The 18672-nt window shown below is 40.7% G+C and overlaps 1 pseudogene; it reads left to right on the top strand.

Annotated features, from left to right (window-relative positions):
- Nucleotides 1–1285: 1285 nt before the first annotated feature.
- LOC132491640 (interferon alpha-17-like) lies at nt 1286–1794 on the top strand (annotated as a pseudogene).
- The last annotated feature ends 16878 nt before the right edge of the window (nt 1795–18672 follow it).

Genomic DNA, 18672 nt, shown 5'->3' with positions numbered 1-18672 from the left:
CGTTCGTTCCTTCCTTCCTTCCCCTTTCTTTCCTTTTTCTCTCTCTTTCTTTCTTCTTTTTTGGGTGCACCACACTCCATGCGGGATCTTAGTTCCCCCACCAGGGATCGAACCCACACCCCTTGCATGAGAAGCACAGAGTCTTAACCACTGCCCTCTTCTTTCTACGATGCAATCAAGATGGGGTCCTGGGAGAGGTGTTTCAGAAACCCGGGTTAAATAAAAATTATTTAAGACTGTCACAGAGTCACGAGAAATTGTCAAGTATAGAAGTGACCTTGAATATATTGAGTTTGCTTCCATTTGCTAAGAGAGTAAAATTATATTCTTGTTTTAGTATAAAGAAACTATAGTTTAGAGTTTAATAAAATGCTGTTTTTTTGATACTCATATATATTTTAATAACCTATATCTAATATTTAAAATATTTTCATAAAAGTATTTCAAAATATAAAAAATTTAAAAATATTTAAGTTACACATAATATAAATTAAATTAAATTAAATATAAATTTAATTTAAAATTTTCAAAATAAAATGCTGTGAGTTTTTAAATATTCCCACTTCTCAGTTATTCAGTACTTCCTCCCCCACGTTAACGCTGTAACCTTGAAAGACACCATGAAGTCCCAGAGCATCTACAGGGGCGTTCAGCTCCCGCGTCCTCGGCCCCGGCGGTGGACGCGCTCCGACTCACCCCCAGGGCGTCCCCACCCCGTCCGGGTGTCCCATCGCCGCCGCCGCGTTCCCGTTTCTCTGGGCCGTCGCAGCACAGCGCCAGAAACGAGCCCGAATCTGTAAAATTGGCCCCAACTCGCTCTGATTCCCAGCTTCAAACCCCTCAGAAAACGGTTTCTTTCTCCAAAATGGACTCGCTCAAGTTTCTGTGCGAAAATAAAGCACAAAACTCAGGGGCAGCCCCGAAAATGCAAGGTTCCAGCTTCCAACCAGACAAACATGTCGCTGGCGCGGCCGCGACAAAGTTCCTTCCTCAGTCCTCTGGGCTTCCGAAATGAATGTTTTTCTCGCACTATTAAAGCAGCACAAAGTTGGTCTCTGAGGCTTCAACGCCTTTTCTCTCGAGCTGCCAGACCCGCTGAAAACTGTAGACTCTCAGAAATCGGCGTTTCCCTAACAAAATCGATTAAAAAAAAAAAAAAAAAAAAGGCATCCTGCGCCCTCTTGCGGCCGCCTAGAGAAGCGCGCTGTCCCAGGACTCAGGGAAGGAACCTTTTGCTGATTGTTTAGCAGTGCCCACAGTGCCCTGTGGCTCACTGAAATTCTCAATGGCCCAGATCTATTTGCTAGTGGCAGGAGTGATGCTCTGCTCCATCCCTGCTTGCTCTCTTGGCAACAAAGAAATCTTCATACATTTAAGACAGATGAAGAGTATCCCCTTTCAGTCGTGCCTAGAGGACAGAACCGACTTCAATCTTCCTTGGAAAAGAGAGAATATCACCCCAATCCAGACGACTCAAGGCATCCGTTTATTGTCAACTGATGCTCCAACAGAACTTCAACCTCTTCACCACGGAGGACAGCCATGCTGCTTGGAACAACACCCTCCTCGATAAACTTCTCTCTAGCCTTGATCAGAGGCTGGACCGACTGGAGCAGCTGAAAAAAGGCCATCTAGATTGTCGCGATTTGGGACTTGCTGCCCGGGAGTATTTCCACGGAATCCATCTCTACCTGAAGGCAAAGGAAACCTCCCTGTGCCTGGGAGGCTGTCAGAGTGGAAACTGAAAGGTCCTTTCCTTCATGTAAGAATCCTCAAACAAATGTCAACAAATAAAATGAAAATTATATTTGTGACACTCTCTAATCAGATTAGTGTTTGCTTAGTGTTCCAAAGCAATCTCGACTCATATTTCCTCACAAGCTGATAAATGTCTGAAATGAAAATCATACTTTTACAAAAATATATTTAGACAGAAGAACACAATCTCTTTTCTTAAATAAACAATTTCATAATAATAAAAGATCTGTTTAGGTTTTTTGGGGGGTATTGCTATTTTCAACCTATGAAGTTTATTTTCTTTTTGTGGAAAAGTTTTTAGGATAGTATGTAACGTTAAAGGTATTTGTCAGTTAACTTAATGCTGGCTGCTGTAACAGGTAAACAGCAAACTGTCAGGAATTTGATCATAATAGAAATTTATCTTTTCTTCTTTTAAGGACACAATGCAGGCCTTCCTGATCAGGTGAATATTCTGGTTGGCTCTGCTCCAAAGAGTGATTCGAGGATATGGGTACCCACTGTTGTGTGGATTTTTCCATCATCAACAGGTGACTCCAAATTTGTCTGTAGTACTTGAATCTATTCTACTCAGTGGTAAAGGGAAAAAGTCTGGCAGACCACATGGATGTTTTCAAGGGCCAGCACTATACAGGGTAAGAGCACTTCTGCTCATATTACATGGCCTGGATTTATCTTCATGGTAATCTAATTGCAAAGAAGTTGGGAAATTATTGGATGACTAATGGATGAGGAGACAAATTCAGGGCATGAGACCACTTTTCATTTTTACACTATTTGTCCTAGTGAAGTTCTGGGTGGGGTAGAGAGGAACAACTAATGTTCTTGCTTGCACACACTTCATTAAAAATAATCTGACACAAATTCTTATTCCACAGTTTCAGCTTGGGGAAGATGATATGGATGTGACTCAGAGTTCACAGCATCAGAGACTATTTGAAAGAAACATTCAAGTTGATGCCCAAAGGCATAGCCTATGAGGAAAATATCCACAAGTGTAGACACATTACAAGTTGTTTCCTTACTTGCTGAGGGAGACAAGAAAAGAATCATCAGTCAGCTCCTTGCAAGTACTTGAGAATCACTGAGTGGAGAGTGAGTCTTCCACTCACCAGATCTTCCAAACATTAGAAATGCAAACTTGAAGAAAATATTCCTGCAAACAATCTTAAAAAAAAATACCTCACATGGGCTTTCCTGGTGGCACAGTGGTTAAGAATCCATCTGCCAATGCAGGGGACATGGGTTCAAGCCCTGGTCTGGGAAGATCCCACATGCCATGGAGCAACTAAGCCCGTGTGCCACAACTACTGAGCCTGTGATCTAGAGCCCACGAGCCACAACTACTGAGCCCACATGCCACAACTACTGAAGCCCGCGCACCTAGAGCCCATGCTCTGCAACAAGAGAAGCCACTGCAATGAGAAGCCTGCACACCGCAATGAGTAGCTCCCACTCGCTGCAACTAGAGAAAGCCCGCGCTCAGCAATGAAGACCCAATGCAGCCAAAAAAAAACACAAAAGAACAAAAAAACTCACACAATATTCCAGTATCACTTCCCCTGTAGAACCATGAAGAATCTTTAAAGTATCTTTAGATGATTGTCTTCTCACATCATATCTATCTAATATATGTTGGTATAATTCTTTCTCCTATCATTACCATCATTGTGGATTGATGTTACATGAATATTGATTGAGCTCCTGAAATGACAGGGACTGGACTAGCTGTCTAGGAAATGGGGTTGTGTAAGATGGCGTCTCTCCCTTTAGGTATTTTACAGACTTCTGGGAGGTATTCTGAGGATACAATAGGTCAGGTCATGTCTTACTATTTGGACTTCTTCAACAAACGAGCATAGACTAGGTAGTTTGTAAAGAGCAGAAATGTATTGCTCACAGTTCTAGAGTCTGGAAATCCAAGATCTGGGTGTCAGCGTGGTCCAGTTCTGGTGAGAGGCTGCTTCAGGTCTCACACTGCAGAGTTCTCCTTGTATCAGCATAGGGCAGAAGAGGGAGGGATTTATCTTGACCTGTTTTATAATGGCCCTAATTCCATTTGTGAGGTCTCCATCTTCACAGCATAATCATGTCCCAAAGGGTTCGCCACCTGATATCACCACTTTGGTGGTTAGGACATCAATATATGGTCTTTAAAGGTCTTTAAAGGTTACACGCATCTAGAAGTAAGAACATAGTCATACTGAGTAAAAAAAGAATGAGCAGGTTAGCAGGCAAAAAGAGTAGACCAAGGACTCAGAATCCAAACTCTTGATTTACAAACTGCCATAATGCTTTAATTATTATATGTCAAATATTGGAAATCAAACTGAAAAGGAGCCCACTGTCTCATGGGATGGAATGAAAATACAGGATGAAAATGATATTCATCATTTTTTGTAAGGAGTCTCCAAAAAATCTCAGGATAAAGGTAATAATGATCACATTAGTAAAGATCCACGAAAGAGTAATGTGGTAAATGTCTGGTTGCTGTGAGCTATGAGGATCAGAGAGAGTTTGAGTTTAGATCCTTGGCTCTGTATATGACACCAGTCTAGTTATTTTCTATTGTGACATACTAGTGGACAAATTAGAGACAAGGCCATCCTTGTGTGTTTAATATAGTTCCAGGCACAGGCTGAAAATTGTGCTGCTCTTGCAACTTGAATCCCCAGCCATATGCACCTTAAAGGAAAGAGAATCTAAGTGATTTTAGCAATAAACTCAGTAGGCATTATTGATATCAGCAGGAGTAGAGTGGAAATGTTAGCCATTGTCTGTTATAATCCCAGTAAATATGGCTGTGAAGAAGCAAAATAGATTGGTCATTCGTAAATGTCTGCCAGTAGGAGGAGAAAATCTCAGAAAGTGCTTTAGTAAAATTACTTGTTGAGTCAAAAACTACTAGAACTTATGAATTAATTAAGCAAGGTAACAGAATACAAGGTTAACATACAGAAATCTGTTGCATTTCTTTACACTAATGATGAAATATCAAAGGAAAAAGTAAAAAAGCAATCACTTTTAAAATCTCAACAAAAAAATAATAAAATACTTAAGAATAAACCTGACCAAGGAGGTGAAAGACTTATAACTAAGAACTATACAACATTGATAAAGGAAACTGAAGATGATTCAAAGGAATGGATAGTTATCCTATGGGCCTGGATGGGAAGAATTAATGGCCATATTACACAAAGCAATCTACAGATTCAGTGCAATCCCTATCAAATTACCCATGACACCTTTCACAGAACTAGAACAAATAATCCTAAAATCTATATGGAACCACAAAAGACCCAGAATTGCCAAAGCAATCCTTAGGAGAAAGAACAAAGCTGGAGATACAGCCCTTCCAGACTTCAGACAATGCTACAAAGCTAGAGAAATCAAAACAGCATGGCGGGCTTCCCTGGTGGCGCAGTGGTTGAGAGTCTGCCTGCCGATGCAGGGGACGTGGGCTCGTGCCCCGGTCCGGGAGGATCCCACATGCCGCGGAGTGGCTGGGCCCGTGAGCCATGGCCACTGGGCCTGCGCGTCTGGAGCCTGTGCTCCACAGCAGGAGAGGTGACAGCAGTGAGAGGCCCACATACCGCAAAAAACCCCAAAAAACCAGCATGGAATTGGCACAAAACCAGACATATGGATCAGTGGAACAGAATACAGAGCCCAGAAATAAACCCACACACCTACAGTCAATGAATCTTTGACAAAGGGGGCAAGAATGTACAATGGAGAAAAGACAGTCTCTTCAGCAAGTGGTTTTGGGGAAGCTGGACAGCCATAATTAAATCAATTAAGTTAGAACACTTCCTCACACTATATACAAACATAAACTCAAAATGGCTTAAAGACCTAAATATAAGACGTGACACCATAAAACTCCTAGAAGAAAACATAAGCAAAATATTCTCTGACATAAATCGTAGCAATATTTTCTTTTTTTTTTTTTTTTGCGGTACGCGGGCCTCTCACTGTTGTGGCCTCTGCTGTTGCAGAGCACAGGCTCCGGATGCACAGGCTCAGCAGCCATGGCTCATGGACCCAGCTGCTCCGTGGCATGTGGGATCCTCCCGGACTGGGGCACAAACCCGTGTCCCCTGCATCAGCAGGTGGACTCTCAACCACTGTGCCACCAGGGAAGCCCCAATCCTACAGTTTTTAAATGATTTTTTAATTGGATGAGGTGAGAAATTTAAAGATAATTAATTGGATTAATTAACTGGATGAGCCTAGCAATTTAAATAAATTCAATATACAAGGCAGTATGGCTGACTCTGAAGTTCAAGCCAGACTCTCCCTGCTAAGGAGCCCTTTAGAAACCTTCACTGTTCCTGTCTAGGAATCACATATGCTCTTCCATCTTGGTCATACATAAGACCTCTTCAGTACCCACATCTTAACCAGTGGTTGGAACAATAGAGAGAAGAGATTCTTCACTGGACTCTCTCAGTAGACAACAGGATGTCCAGTCTGGGCTGGAGCTGAGAAATGGAGGTATCTTCATTGAGAATGAGAACAGGAGGCTGACCTGAAGTGGTATCCTGGGAAGAGTGAGGTCCTGAAGGAGAAAAGTCAGAGCTCATATGGCTGGAGATTCTTAGGTGCTTTTTCATCCTCCTTAAACTCACAAGAAAATTCAAGACAAAAATGAATAGGTCCAGGGACCTGCAGTTGTTTAGGGTTAATGAAGATATTTTACTGTATTTCACTGATGAAGTCACTCATAAAACTTCTTTTTTTTCAATTGGCAAAAAATCTACTCCCTTCTAACTATTTAGTAGTGATTTTTTCTACTTTTCCTTAGAACTTAAAGTCTATTCAGTTGACTCAGACCACACCCTGTGTTGCCCTACAAAACAACAGACAGCAATCCTTTGGCATCTGAAGTGGAATTAAGGATCCTTCGTCTACAAAGCTACAGTAATCAAAACAGTTACTGGCACAACAACAGAAATATAGATCAATGGAACAGGAGAGAAAGTCCAGCAATAAACCCATAGACATGGTCACCTACTCTATGACAAATGACATAAGAATATACAGTGGAGAAAAGACAGCTTCTTCAATAAGTGGTGCTGGGAAAACTAGACAGCTACATGTAAACAAATGAAATTAGAACACTCTAACACCATACACAAAAATAAGCTCAAAATGGATTAAAGACCTAAATGTAAGACGAGATACTATAAAACTCTTAGGCAAAAACATAGGCAGAACACTCTCTGACATAAATCGCAGCAAGATCTTTTTTGATCCACCTCCTAGAGTAATGGAAATAAAAACAAAAATAAACAAATGGGACCTCGTTAAACTTAAAAGCTTTCACACAGCAAAGGAAGCCATACACAAAATGAAAAGACAGCCCTCAGAATGAGAGAAAATATTTGCAAACAAAGCAACCGACAAGGGATTAATCTCCAAAATATACAAACAGCTCATGCAGCTCAATATCAAAAAAACAACCCAATCAAAAAATGGGTGGAAGATCTAAATAGATGTTTCTCCAAAGAAGACATACAGATGGCTAAAAAGCACATGAAAAGATACTCAAAATCACTAATTATTAGAGAAATGGAAATCAAAACTACAATGAGGTATCACCTCATACCAATTACAATGGCCATCATCGAAAAAATCTACAAACAATAAATGCTGGAGAGGGTGTGGAGAAAGAGAACCCTCCTACGCTGTTGGTGGGAACATAAATTGGTACAGCCACTATGGAGAACAGTATAGAGGTTCCTAAAAAACTAAAAACAGAGCTACTATATGATCCAGCAATCCCACTGCTGGGCATATATCCAGAGAAAACCAAAATTCGAAAAGACACATGCACCCCAATGTTCATTGCAGCACTATTTACAACAGCCAGGACATGGAAGCAACCTAAATGTCCCTCGACAGATGAATGGATAAAGAAGATGTGGTGTATATACATACAATAGAATATTAGCCATAAAAAAGAATGAAATAATGCCATTTGCAGCAACATGGATGGACCTAGAAATTGTCATACTGAGTGAAGAAAGTCAAACAGAGAAAGAAAAATATCATATGATATTGTTTATATGTGGAATCTAAAGAAAGGGTACAAATGAACTTATCTACAAAACAGATATAGAGTTACAGATGTAGAAAACAAACTTATGGTTACTAGAGTAAGGGTGGGGACAAATTGGGAGATTGCGATTGACATATACACACTATATATAAAATAGATAGCTAATAAGAACCTACTGTATAGCACAGGGAACTCTACTCAGTACTCTGTAATGGCCTATATGGGAAAAGAACCTAACAAAGGGTGGACATATGTATATGTACAACTGATTCACTTTGCTGTACACCTGAAACTACACAACATTGTAAATCAACTATACTCCAATAAAAATTAAGAAAAAAAAGGATCCTTTGTTGTCTCACTCTCTTACCTCTACTGACTTCCTTTTTTTTTTTTTTTTTTTTTTGAGGTACACGGGCCTCTCACTGCTGTGGCCTCTCCCGTCTGGAGCACAGGCTCTGGACACGCAGGCCCAGCGGCCATGGCTCACGGGCCCAGCCGCTCCGCAGCATGTGGGATCCTCCTGGACCGGGGCACGAACCCATGTCCCCTGTATCGGCAGGCGGACTCTCAACCACTGCGCCACCAGGGAAGTCCTGACTTCACTTTCTTTAATGGGCTCTTCCAGACAAGCCATTGTAAAGACTCTCCTTAAGGTTTGCCCTTGGGTCTTTGGTACATTTGGAATAGTTCATCCATCCAGATGTGTATTTCCCTTGTTGTATAAGTGAGTATGTTCTGAACAGGGTATCTGAGAGGACTGTGTTAATATTTTCTAGAGGTTTGAAAGTGCCTAGTCCATAATAAGCATGTAAGAAAATTCAGTTATTATATTTTAATATCACAATTCTATTATCCAGATTAAGATCAGAATCTTTTAGAATCAACTGATTCCCTTCCTTTTAATGTTAGTTTTCTCAGAACACCTTTTTCATTGCCTGAGTGGATTTATCACCTGATAGATGCTCAGAGAAGGCTGATCTCCATGATCCTGCCAGAGAGGGTTAGTGTTTTAGCAACTAGGGTGCTGGTTGCCAGTGTCTTGTGAGCTGGTGGGTGTGACTTCTTCCTTCTCTCCTGCTAATGGATCACATGTGGATTAAATGGAAGAAAAATCAGGTGTCTGGTCTGGTAAAGCTGAAGGCAGTCAATAGACCCAGGACTTGGTCTTCTTTGAGCTTCGGGCAGAAACAGCGATGTTCCTGTCTTTCTTTTATTCATATTGGCCTCATCCTTCCCCTCTGCCATAGCCTTATCTCCAGCTGTGCTGCAGTGAAGTTTCCTAACTTAGAATATGTCATGTGTCAGCAGAAAATCACTTTCCTTCTTTCACTTTTGTGACAATCAGACTTACATTTGTTTTCTTTTTGCCCACAGAACTCTCAAATTTTACTTTCTAAGAGAGTTGAAATGAAAAGAAAAAAATCTGAAGTTTGAAAATGATAGAGACTGCAGCCCCTCTGCATTTCTTTACTTCCCTTTATTTTTCTTACCTCATCATGAATTAGAACTAATGCAGGAGCAGCGAGACAAATCTTGCCCAGTAAGTCACTAAGTCAATATAATGTATAAAAACTTTAAATGAAGAATCGCACACAAGTAAAGGAAACAAGGCTATTTCTCCCTGACACAGTCTGGGCCTCACTGCCCTGCATTCTCAGAGGGAGACAGAGACAGAGGAAGGGAGAAGGCCAGTGGCATCAACTGACTGAATGAACAACAACCTCACTGGTTTCTGTGATACAAGCTTTAATGAGAGACAACATCATCAATGAATCTCCGTCCTCCAGCTCAGAAACTTTGAGTATAACAAGTGTCCAACAGTTTAAGTAAAAGCATTCAATAATAAAAGTTATACTTGGCAAAATAACAATTATGTGTCTACTCAGGGTGAAACGATTAGAATTGGATAATTTCTCCACCTCTTAGAGAGAACACACTTTTGCTCTCAGCATCTAAGGGATGCTGGCACTTCTGATACCTGGGGACACAGGTCAGGAGAAGAGAAGGTCACCATTAAGAACTATGGTCCTTCACACAAACACTCCAGGAGCAAGGGTGAGGGTTCTGGAAGACGAATTATTTGCCAAACAAATAAGCCCCTCCACAGATAGGAGATTGTAAAGTCCTCAGGATGTGGTGAGCCTGCCCTCAGGGAGGGAGTCCAGGATGTTAGGAAGGGGACTCTGTCACTCCAGAGGAGAGGGTGCGACTAGATGTGATCTCTCCCTTGTGAGTGAGGTGTTGCTGAGAAAATACAATTCTCTTGGAATTAGGACCTCCACACCCATATTCTCCTGAAAAGAACCAGTATTCCTGGGGGTACTGGCCCAGCCTGTGGAGGACTATAGGTCTCCAGTAAGAAAATGGCGGAAAGAAAGGGCAATGTCTATAATAGTCCTGACCTTGTGGTCCCCTGCAGCATAACCACATAGACATGAAGGAACATGTTCTAGAAGGAAAGGAAACATGGGAGAAGCTCATGGACTCATAGTAATCAGCCTGTGCTGTGAATCAGGCAGTAAATAAAACCCATCTTTTGGAGCTCTGGGCACATTGCTGAGTTGAGGGCATGCACTTAGTTTCACTGTGGTCCAGGTGAAGTGCTGAACTTCTGGACTTCTGGTCTCTCTGTTGATGGCACTGGTGATGCTCTGCTCTGTTCCCCACATTTTACCCGTTAGTGAATGTCGTCTTAATTTCTTCCTCCAATCATTTCCCATATTCATGTAAGTTGGTAGCATAAGATAGGTTTTTGTTACCTTGAATCCACAGAGCCATTAGCTCTGTGTTTTCCACAGAGGACTACCTGAAATGTTTGTAATTCAATCACTATCTGGTGCAGGGACCATAACTCTCAAGGGTCTTGTCTATCACGTATCTCATAAATTTATGGTGAGAAATAACTGAGCAATCTACATGAATCACCGGGGATAATTAAATGTGTTTATTTTATAATTATTATAATTATTAATTTTATTGATCACTAGGATCTCAGAAGTAATTGCCAGTTGATAATTTCATTTTATTTATTGTATAAAATAATCAGAATATTTGTTATTTGCCCAACTCATCTCCACATTTGGAAGTGGATGATAACTTACTGAAAACATAGAGAATTTGTAACAGTGAGGTATAGAAAACAAAGGAAAAACATAGAGAATTTGTAACAGTGAGGTATAGAAAGCAAAGGCAAAAACATAGAGAATTTGTAACAGCAAGGTATGAGACAAGAAGTGAACATTAGTGTGTTAGAAGTAAAGTATAGGGCTTTCCAGAAAATAAGTGATGGTTCAATACATGTGATTTGCACAGGTGTCTATGGTGTGGATAGGGAGGTGAAGTTTGGAATCTGACATATTAGGTTTTGAAATCTGGATTTGCCATTTACTTATTAGATTGTTATATTTATATAAACTCTTAGCAGGTGGCTCTTTGGAAATGAGAATGTTAACAAGTCAGTTTCAACTATGTTGGAAGGATTAAATGAGTCCCTCAGAAAAAGCAAAGGAATTTGTAGCTGGTATCATCATCATTTTTGATAAAGACTAAAGTCTGTGGAATCTGTCTGGTAGGTCCTTGGTGATCTTGTTCACAGTAGCATTGTAACAATTAATTAGTAATCAATTCAGGATGAATGTGTCATAATAAATGAAGGCAGCATCAAGGAATGTGTTCTTTATCCTCAAATAAATGTTGGGGATGAAAAATATTCTAATGAACCCTTGCCATAACCACAATACCTTGGGATCTTATCACCAGACTGAATGTTTGTATGTACCCAAAATTCATACATGGAAACTCTAACCCTCAATGTGATGGTATTAGGAAGCAGGGGTGTTTGGGAGGTCATTAGGATTAGATGAAGTTAGGAGGCTGGAGCCCTCATGAATGGAATTAATGCCTTCATGAGACTCACAAGACAGCTTGCTTCCTCTCTCTGCTCTCCACCATGTGAGGATACAAAGAGAAGCTGGCAGTGTGCAACCCAGAAGAGGGCTCTCACCAGAACTCAACCTTGCTGGCATGCTGATCTCACACTTCCAGGCTCTGGAACTGTGACAAATAAATATCTGTGCTTTATAAGCCACCCAGTCTCTGGTACCCTGTTAGAACAGCCTGAACTAAGACACACGGCATCATTCAGTTAGCTCCTAGAATACACTAGTTGAGGTTGTGCCTAAATAGTTCAAGTTCAAATCATACATGACCAAGATGAAATTGTCACGTACAGTTATTCTCAATCCCTTTCTTGAAAAGAAGAACTGATATCTGTGCTCACAGGTTAAAAATCATAGAAGGTTAATCAAAGAGAGAGAGGAACAATGGCCCATCTAAAAGATATGAGTATTAATGAGAGAAAGGAAATGGCAAGAAGTAGACTGAGGCTACAAGAAAGAATGCACTGGTGTTTGGTTTCTTCCGAGGCATAATCCCAAATAAATTTGTAAAATTATTCTTATTCTAGTTTTGGAAAATATTTTGGAGGCCACTTAACCAACTGTTCCCTAACTATGTCTTGGTGTAAATATTTGCAGCAACCATTCCTTTAATCAGTAAACAGTCAGAAAAAGGGGCAATGAAATTTGCCAATTTGCTGAACTTCATTTACCAGTGAAAGTCAGTGATGCTCAATACCTTGAGAGTCAAAATATTTTTCATAATCTCAGTTTTCCTTTCAACTTTTTAGAAATAAATTTATTTATTTATTTATTTATTTACTTATTTATTTTTGGCTGTGTTGGGTCTTTGCTGCTGTGCATGGGCTTTCTCTAGTTGTGGCAAGCAGGGGCTACTCTTTGTTGTGGTGCGTGGACTTCTCACTGTGGTGGCTTCTTTTGTTGTGGAGCACGGGCTATAGGAGCGCAGGCTTCAGTAGTTGTGGAATGCGGGCTCAGTAGTTGTGGCTTGCAGGCTCTAGAGCACAGGTTCAGTAGTTGTGGCGCATGGACTTAGTTGCTCCATGGCATGTGGGATCTTCCCGGACCAGGGCTCAAACCTGTGTCCCCTGCATTGGCAGGCGGATTCTTAGCCACAGCACTACCAGGGAAGTTCTCAACTTGTTTTTTTAAATTAATTTTTATTGGAGTATAGTCGCTTTACAATGTTTTGTTAGTTTCTGCTGTACAGCAAAGGGAATCATTTTTATATATACATTATATCCCCTCTTTTTTAGATTTCCTTCCCATTAAGGTCACCACAGAGCATTGAGTAGAGTTTACTGTGCTATACAGTAGGTTCTCATTAGTTATCTATTTTACACATAGTAGTGTGTATATGTCAATCCCAATGTCCCAATTTACCCCTCGCCCTTCCCCCCCAGGTATCCATAAGTTTGTGTCTCTATTTCTGTACTATTTTTCTAGATTCCACGTATAAGCAATATTATACGATATTTTTCTCCTTCTGACTTACTTCACTCTATGACAGTCTCTAGGTCTATCCATGTCTCTGCAAATGGCATTATTTTGTTCCTTTTTATGGCTGAGTAAATATTCCATTGTATATGTGTACCACATCTTCTTTACCCATTCCTCTGCTGATGGACATCTAGGTTGCTTCCATGTCCTGGCTATTGTAAATAGTGATGCAATGAACATTGGGGTGCATGTATCTTTTGGAATTATGGTTTTCTCTGGGTATATGCCTAGGAGTGGGATTGCTGGGTCATATGTATGGTAGTTATATTTTTAGTTTTTTATGGAACCTCCATACTGTTCTCCATAGTGGCTGTACCAATTTACATTCCTACCAACAGTGTAGGAGGGTTCCCTTTTCTCCAGATCCTCTCCAGCATTTATTGTTTGTAGATTTTTTGATGATGGCCATTGTGACCAGTGTGATGTGATACCTCATTGTAGTTTTGATTTTCATTTCTCCAATTAATGATGTTGAGCATATTTTCATGTGTTTGTTGGGCATCTGTATGTCTTTTTTGGAGAAATGTCTATTTAGATCTTCCTCCCACTTTTTGATTGGGTTGTTTTGTTTTTTATTTTTGATACATTGAGCTGCATGAGCTGTTTGTATATTTTGGAGATTAATCCCTTGTTGGTTGCTTCGTTTGCAAATATTTTCTCCCATTCTGAGGGTTTTTTGTTTTGTTTATGTTTTCCTTTGCTATGCAAAAGCTTTTAAGTTTACTTAGATACCATTTGTTTATTTTATTTTAATTTTCATTACTCTAGGAGGTGGATCAAAAAGATCTTGCTGTGGTTTATGTTGAAGAGTATTCTGCCTATGTTTTCCTCAAAGAGTTCTACAGTGTCCGGCCTTACATTTAGGTCTCTGATCCATTTTGAGTTTACTTTTGTGTATGGTGTTGGGGAGTATGGTTCTTCTTTTCCAATTTGTATTCCTTTTATTTCTTTTCCTTCTCTGATTGCTGTGGCTAGGACTTCTAAAACTATGTGGAATAACAGTGGCGAGAGTGGATATCCTTGCCTTGTTCCTGATTTGAGAGGAAATGCTTTCAGTTTTTCACCATTGAGAATGATGTTTGCTGTGGGTTTGTCATATATGGCCTTTATTATGTTGAGGTAAGTTCCCTCTATGCCCACTTTCTGGAGAGTTTTTATCATAAATGGGTGTTGAATTTTGCCAAAAGCTTTTTCTTCATCTCTTGAGATGATCATATGGTTTTTATTCTTTAATTTGTTAATATGGTATATCACATTGATTGATTTGCATATATTGAAGAATCTTTTTGCATCCCTGGGATAAATCCCACTTGATCATGGTGTATGAACCTTTAAATTTGTTGTTGGATTCTGTTTGCTAATATTTTGTTGAGGATTTTTGTGTCTATGTTCATCAGTGATATTGGACTGTAATTTTCTTTTTTTTGTGATATCTTTGTCTGGTTTTGGTATCAAGGTGATAGTGGCCTCATAGAATGAGCTTGGGAGTGTTCCTTCCTCTGTGATTTTTTGGGAGAGTTTGAGAAGGATAGGTGTTAGGTCTTCTCTAAATGTTTGATAGAATTCACCTGTGAAGCCATCTGGTCTTAGAGATTTTTGTTTATTGGAAGATTTTTTTGTTTGTTTGTTTATTTTTTTTGGCTGCATTGGGTCTTCGTTGCTGTGCGCAGGCTTTCTCTAGTTGAGCAAGCGGGGGCTCCTCTGCCTTGAGGTGCGTGGGCTTCTCATTGCAGTGGTTTCTCCTGTTACAGAGCATGGGCTCTAGGCACGCAGGCTTCAGTAGTTGCAGCATGCAGGCTGTAGAGTATGCAGGCTTCAGTAGTTGCAGCGCACGAGCTCTAGGGTGCGTGGTCTTCAGCAGTCATGGTGCACGGGCTCAGTAGTTGTGGCTCGTGGGCTCTAGTGCACAGGCTCAGTAGTTGTGGTGCACCAGCTTAGTTGCTCCACAGCATGTGGAATCTTCCAGGACCAGGGATCAAACACATGTCCTCTGCATTGGCAGGCTGATTCTTAACCACTGTGCCACCAGGGAAGTCCCTGTTGAAAGATTGTTAATCACAGTTTCAATTTCATTACTTGTGATTGGTCTGTTAATATTTTCTATTTCTTCCTGGTTCAGTCTTAGAAGGTTGTACCTTTCTAAGAATTTATCCATTTCTTCCAGGTTGTCCATACTATTGGCATATAGCTGTTTGTAGTATTCTCTTATGATCCTTTGTCTTCCTGCAGTGTCAGTTGCAACTTCTTTTTCATTTCTAATTTTACTGATTTGAGTCCTCTCCCTTTTTTTCTTGATGAGTCTGGCTAAAGGTTTATCAGTTTTGTTTATCGCCTCTAAGAACCAGCTTTTAGTTTCATTGATCTTTGCTATTGTTTTCTTCATTTCTATTTCATTTATTTCTGTTCTGATCTTTCCTTCTACTAGCTTTGGGTTTTGTTTGTTCTTCGTTCTCTAGTTGCTTTAGGTGTAAGGTTAGGTTGTTTATGTGAGGTTTTTCTTATTTCTTGATGTGGGATTGTATTGCTATAAACTTCCCTCTTAGAACTGCTTTTGCTTCATCCCATTGGTTTTGGGTCATCATGTTTTCATTATCATTTGTTTCTAGGTATTTTTTGATTTCCTCTTTGATTTCTTCAGTGATTCATTGGTTATTTAGTAGTGTATTGTTTAGCCTCCATGTGTTCGTGTTTTTTACTGTTTATTCCTGTAATTGATTTTTCTTTCTTTTTTTTAATACCTCTTTATTGGAGTATAATTGCTTCACAACACCATGTTAGTTTCTGTTGCACAACAAAGCAATTCAGCCATATGCATACACATGTCCCCATATTCCCTCCCTCTTGAGCCTCCCTCCCATCCTCCCTATCCCACCCCTCTAGGTCATCGCAAAGCACCAAGCCAATCTCCCTGTGCTATGCTGCTGTTTCCCACCAGCCAACTATTTTATATTCAGTAGTTATATACATTGATGCTACTCTCACTTCACCCCAGCTTTGCCCTCCCACCCTGTGTCATCAAGTCCATTCTCTATGTCTACCTCTTTATTCCTGCCCTGCAACTAGGTTCATCAGTACCATTTTTTTTTTTTAGATTCCATATACATGCGTTAGCATACAGTATTTGTTTTTCTCTTTCTGACTTACTTCACTCTGTATGACAGACTCTAGGTCCATCCACCTCATTACAAATAACTCAATTTCATTTCTTTTTATGGCTGAGTAATATTCCATTGTATATATGTGCCACATCTTCTTTATCCATTCATCTGTCAATGGACATTTAGGTTGGTTCCATGTCCTGGCTAGTGTAAATAGTGCTTCAATGAACATTGTGGTGCATGTCTCTTTTTGAATTATGGTTTTCTCAGGGTATATGCCCAGTAGTGGGATTGCTGGGTCATATGGTAGTTCTATTTTTAGTTTGTTAAGGAACCTACATACTGTTTTCCATAGTGGTTGTATCAATTTACATTCCCACCAGCAGTGTAGGAGGGTCCCCCTGTAATTGATTTCTAATCTCATAGCATTGTGGTCAGAAAAGATGCTTGATATAATTTCAATTTTCTTAAATTTACCAAGGCTTGATTTATGACCCAAGATGTGGTTTATCCTGGAGAATGGTCCATGAGCACTTGAGAAGAAACTGTATTCTGCTGCTTTCAGATGGAATGTCTGATAAAAATTACTTCTATCTGGTCTAATGTATTACTTAAGGCGTGTGTTTCCTTACTAATTTTCTGTCTGGATGATCTTTCCATTGGTGAAGTGGGGTGTTAAAGTCCCCCACCATTATTGTGTTACTGTCAACTTCCCCTTTTTTGGCTGTTAGCATTTGCCTTATGTACTGAGGTGCTTCTATGTTGGGTGCATAAATTTTTACAATTGTTATATCTTCTTCTTGGATTGATCCCATTGATCATTATGTAGTGTCCTTCCTTGTCTCTTGTAAGAGTCTTTATTTTAAAGTTTATTTTGTCTGACATGAGTATTGCTACTCCAGCTTTCTTTTGATTTCCATTAGCATGGAATATCTTCTGCTCTGTGGCAGAGATTACCACCATTCTGTCTTCCAGGTCACTTATCTGTTCTTCTGCCTCAATTATTCTGCTATTGATTCCTTCTAGTGTACTTTTCATTTTGGTAATTGTCTTGTTCATCTTGTTTGTATGTTGTTTAGTTCTTCTACATCATTGTTAAACTTTTCTTTTATGTTCTTTATCCGTGCCTGCACTCTGTTTCAGAGATTTTGGATCATCTTTACTATCATGACTCTGAATTCTTCTTATCTCTTCTTCATTTAGTTGTTCTTGTTTTTATCTTGCTCCTTCATCTGCAACATATTTCTTTGTCACCTCATTCTGTCAAACTTACTGTGTTGTGGTCCCCTTTCCACAGGTTGCAGGACTGCAGTTCCTCTTGCTTCTGGAGTCTGCCCCCTGGTGGGTGAGTTTGGTCCAGAGGCTTGTGCTGTTATCCCCTTGATGGGGGTTTGATCGGTGTTGTGGTGATCAGATCCTGCCCTAGATATGGAGCAGGGCCTCCTCTTTGCTTTGTGGTTGTCACTGCCTTGTCAGGGGTGAGGTCTGCTCCCTAGTTGTTGGAGTAGAGGTCCCCAGATCTGTTTCTTAGCTGTGATTCTAATCTGTGGTATGAGGTAGGTAGGATTGGAGTACTCCCACTTGGAGGGAAGCCACTGAGTTTTCCTCCTTTGGAGCTGTTCACCTGTGAATGTGCTCTGTTGTGTCCCCTTGTGCCTGTTGTGCGGGCTCACAAAGTATATTGTTGTTGGCACCGCTCTCGGTCCCACCTTAACTGTGAGTATGCCAGAAATTGGCCCTGGTGACTCTTAGGCATTGGTTTCACCTGTCCACTGGAGCAGGTCCACTGAGGCTAGATCCCAGTACTATAGTGGTCATGCATCTGGACCCGCTGTGGGAGCTATGGAGGCAGCTCGAACTCTGGTCTGCCCCTACCCTCAATGTGTACATGCCCACAGAGCCCACAGCTGCTAACTCCAGACCCATCCCAGCTGCAGGAGCACTTGTTGTCCTTTCAGATGCTTTGCAGGTGCTGAATTTAGGAAGCTGGTAGCGGAAGTGTAACTCTGCAGTTCACATAGCCACGAGGAGAGATTTCAGCTCTTCTTCATTAGTAACATAGCCCCTGGGGCTCAGCTGTGGTTTCAGTCCCACCTCTGGGCTAATTTCCTAGTGGGAGGAGCTATCTATGCCTTCTTGGGACAGCAGGGTGGGTCCTGGCACCCACTGGCAGATTTCCTAGTAGTGAGAGGTTTCTGCATGCTCCCGGGATGGCGGGGCAGATCCTGGCACCTGCTGATGAATTTCCTAGTGGAGGGGAGCTATCTGCACGCTCCCAGGGCAGTGGGGCAGGTCCCAGCACCCACTGACAGATTTCCTAGTAGGGAGAGCT

Source organism: Mesoplodon densirostris, chromosome 6, assembly GCF_025265405.1.
Source record: "Mesoplodon densirostris isolate mMesDen1 chromosome 6, mMesDen1 primary haplotype, whole genome shotgun sequence".
Classification (NCBI taxonomy): domain Eukaryota; kingdom Metazoa; phylum Chordata; class Mammalia; order Artiodactyla; family Ziphiidae; genus Mesoplodon; species Mesoplodon densirostris.
The sequence above is the reverse complement of the archived record's forward strand: the minus strand, read 5'-3'. Positions and strand labels throughout refer to the sequence as shown.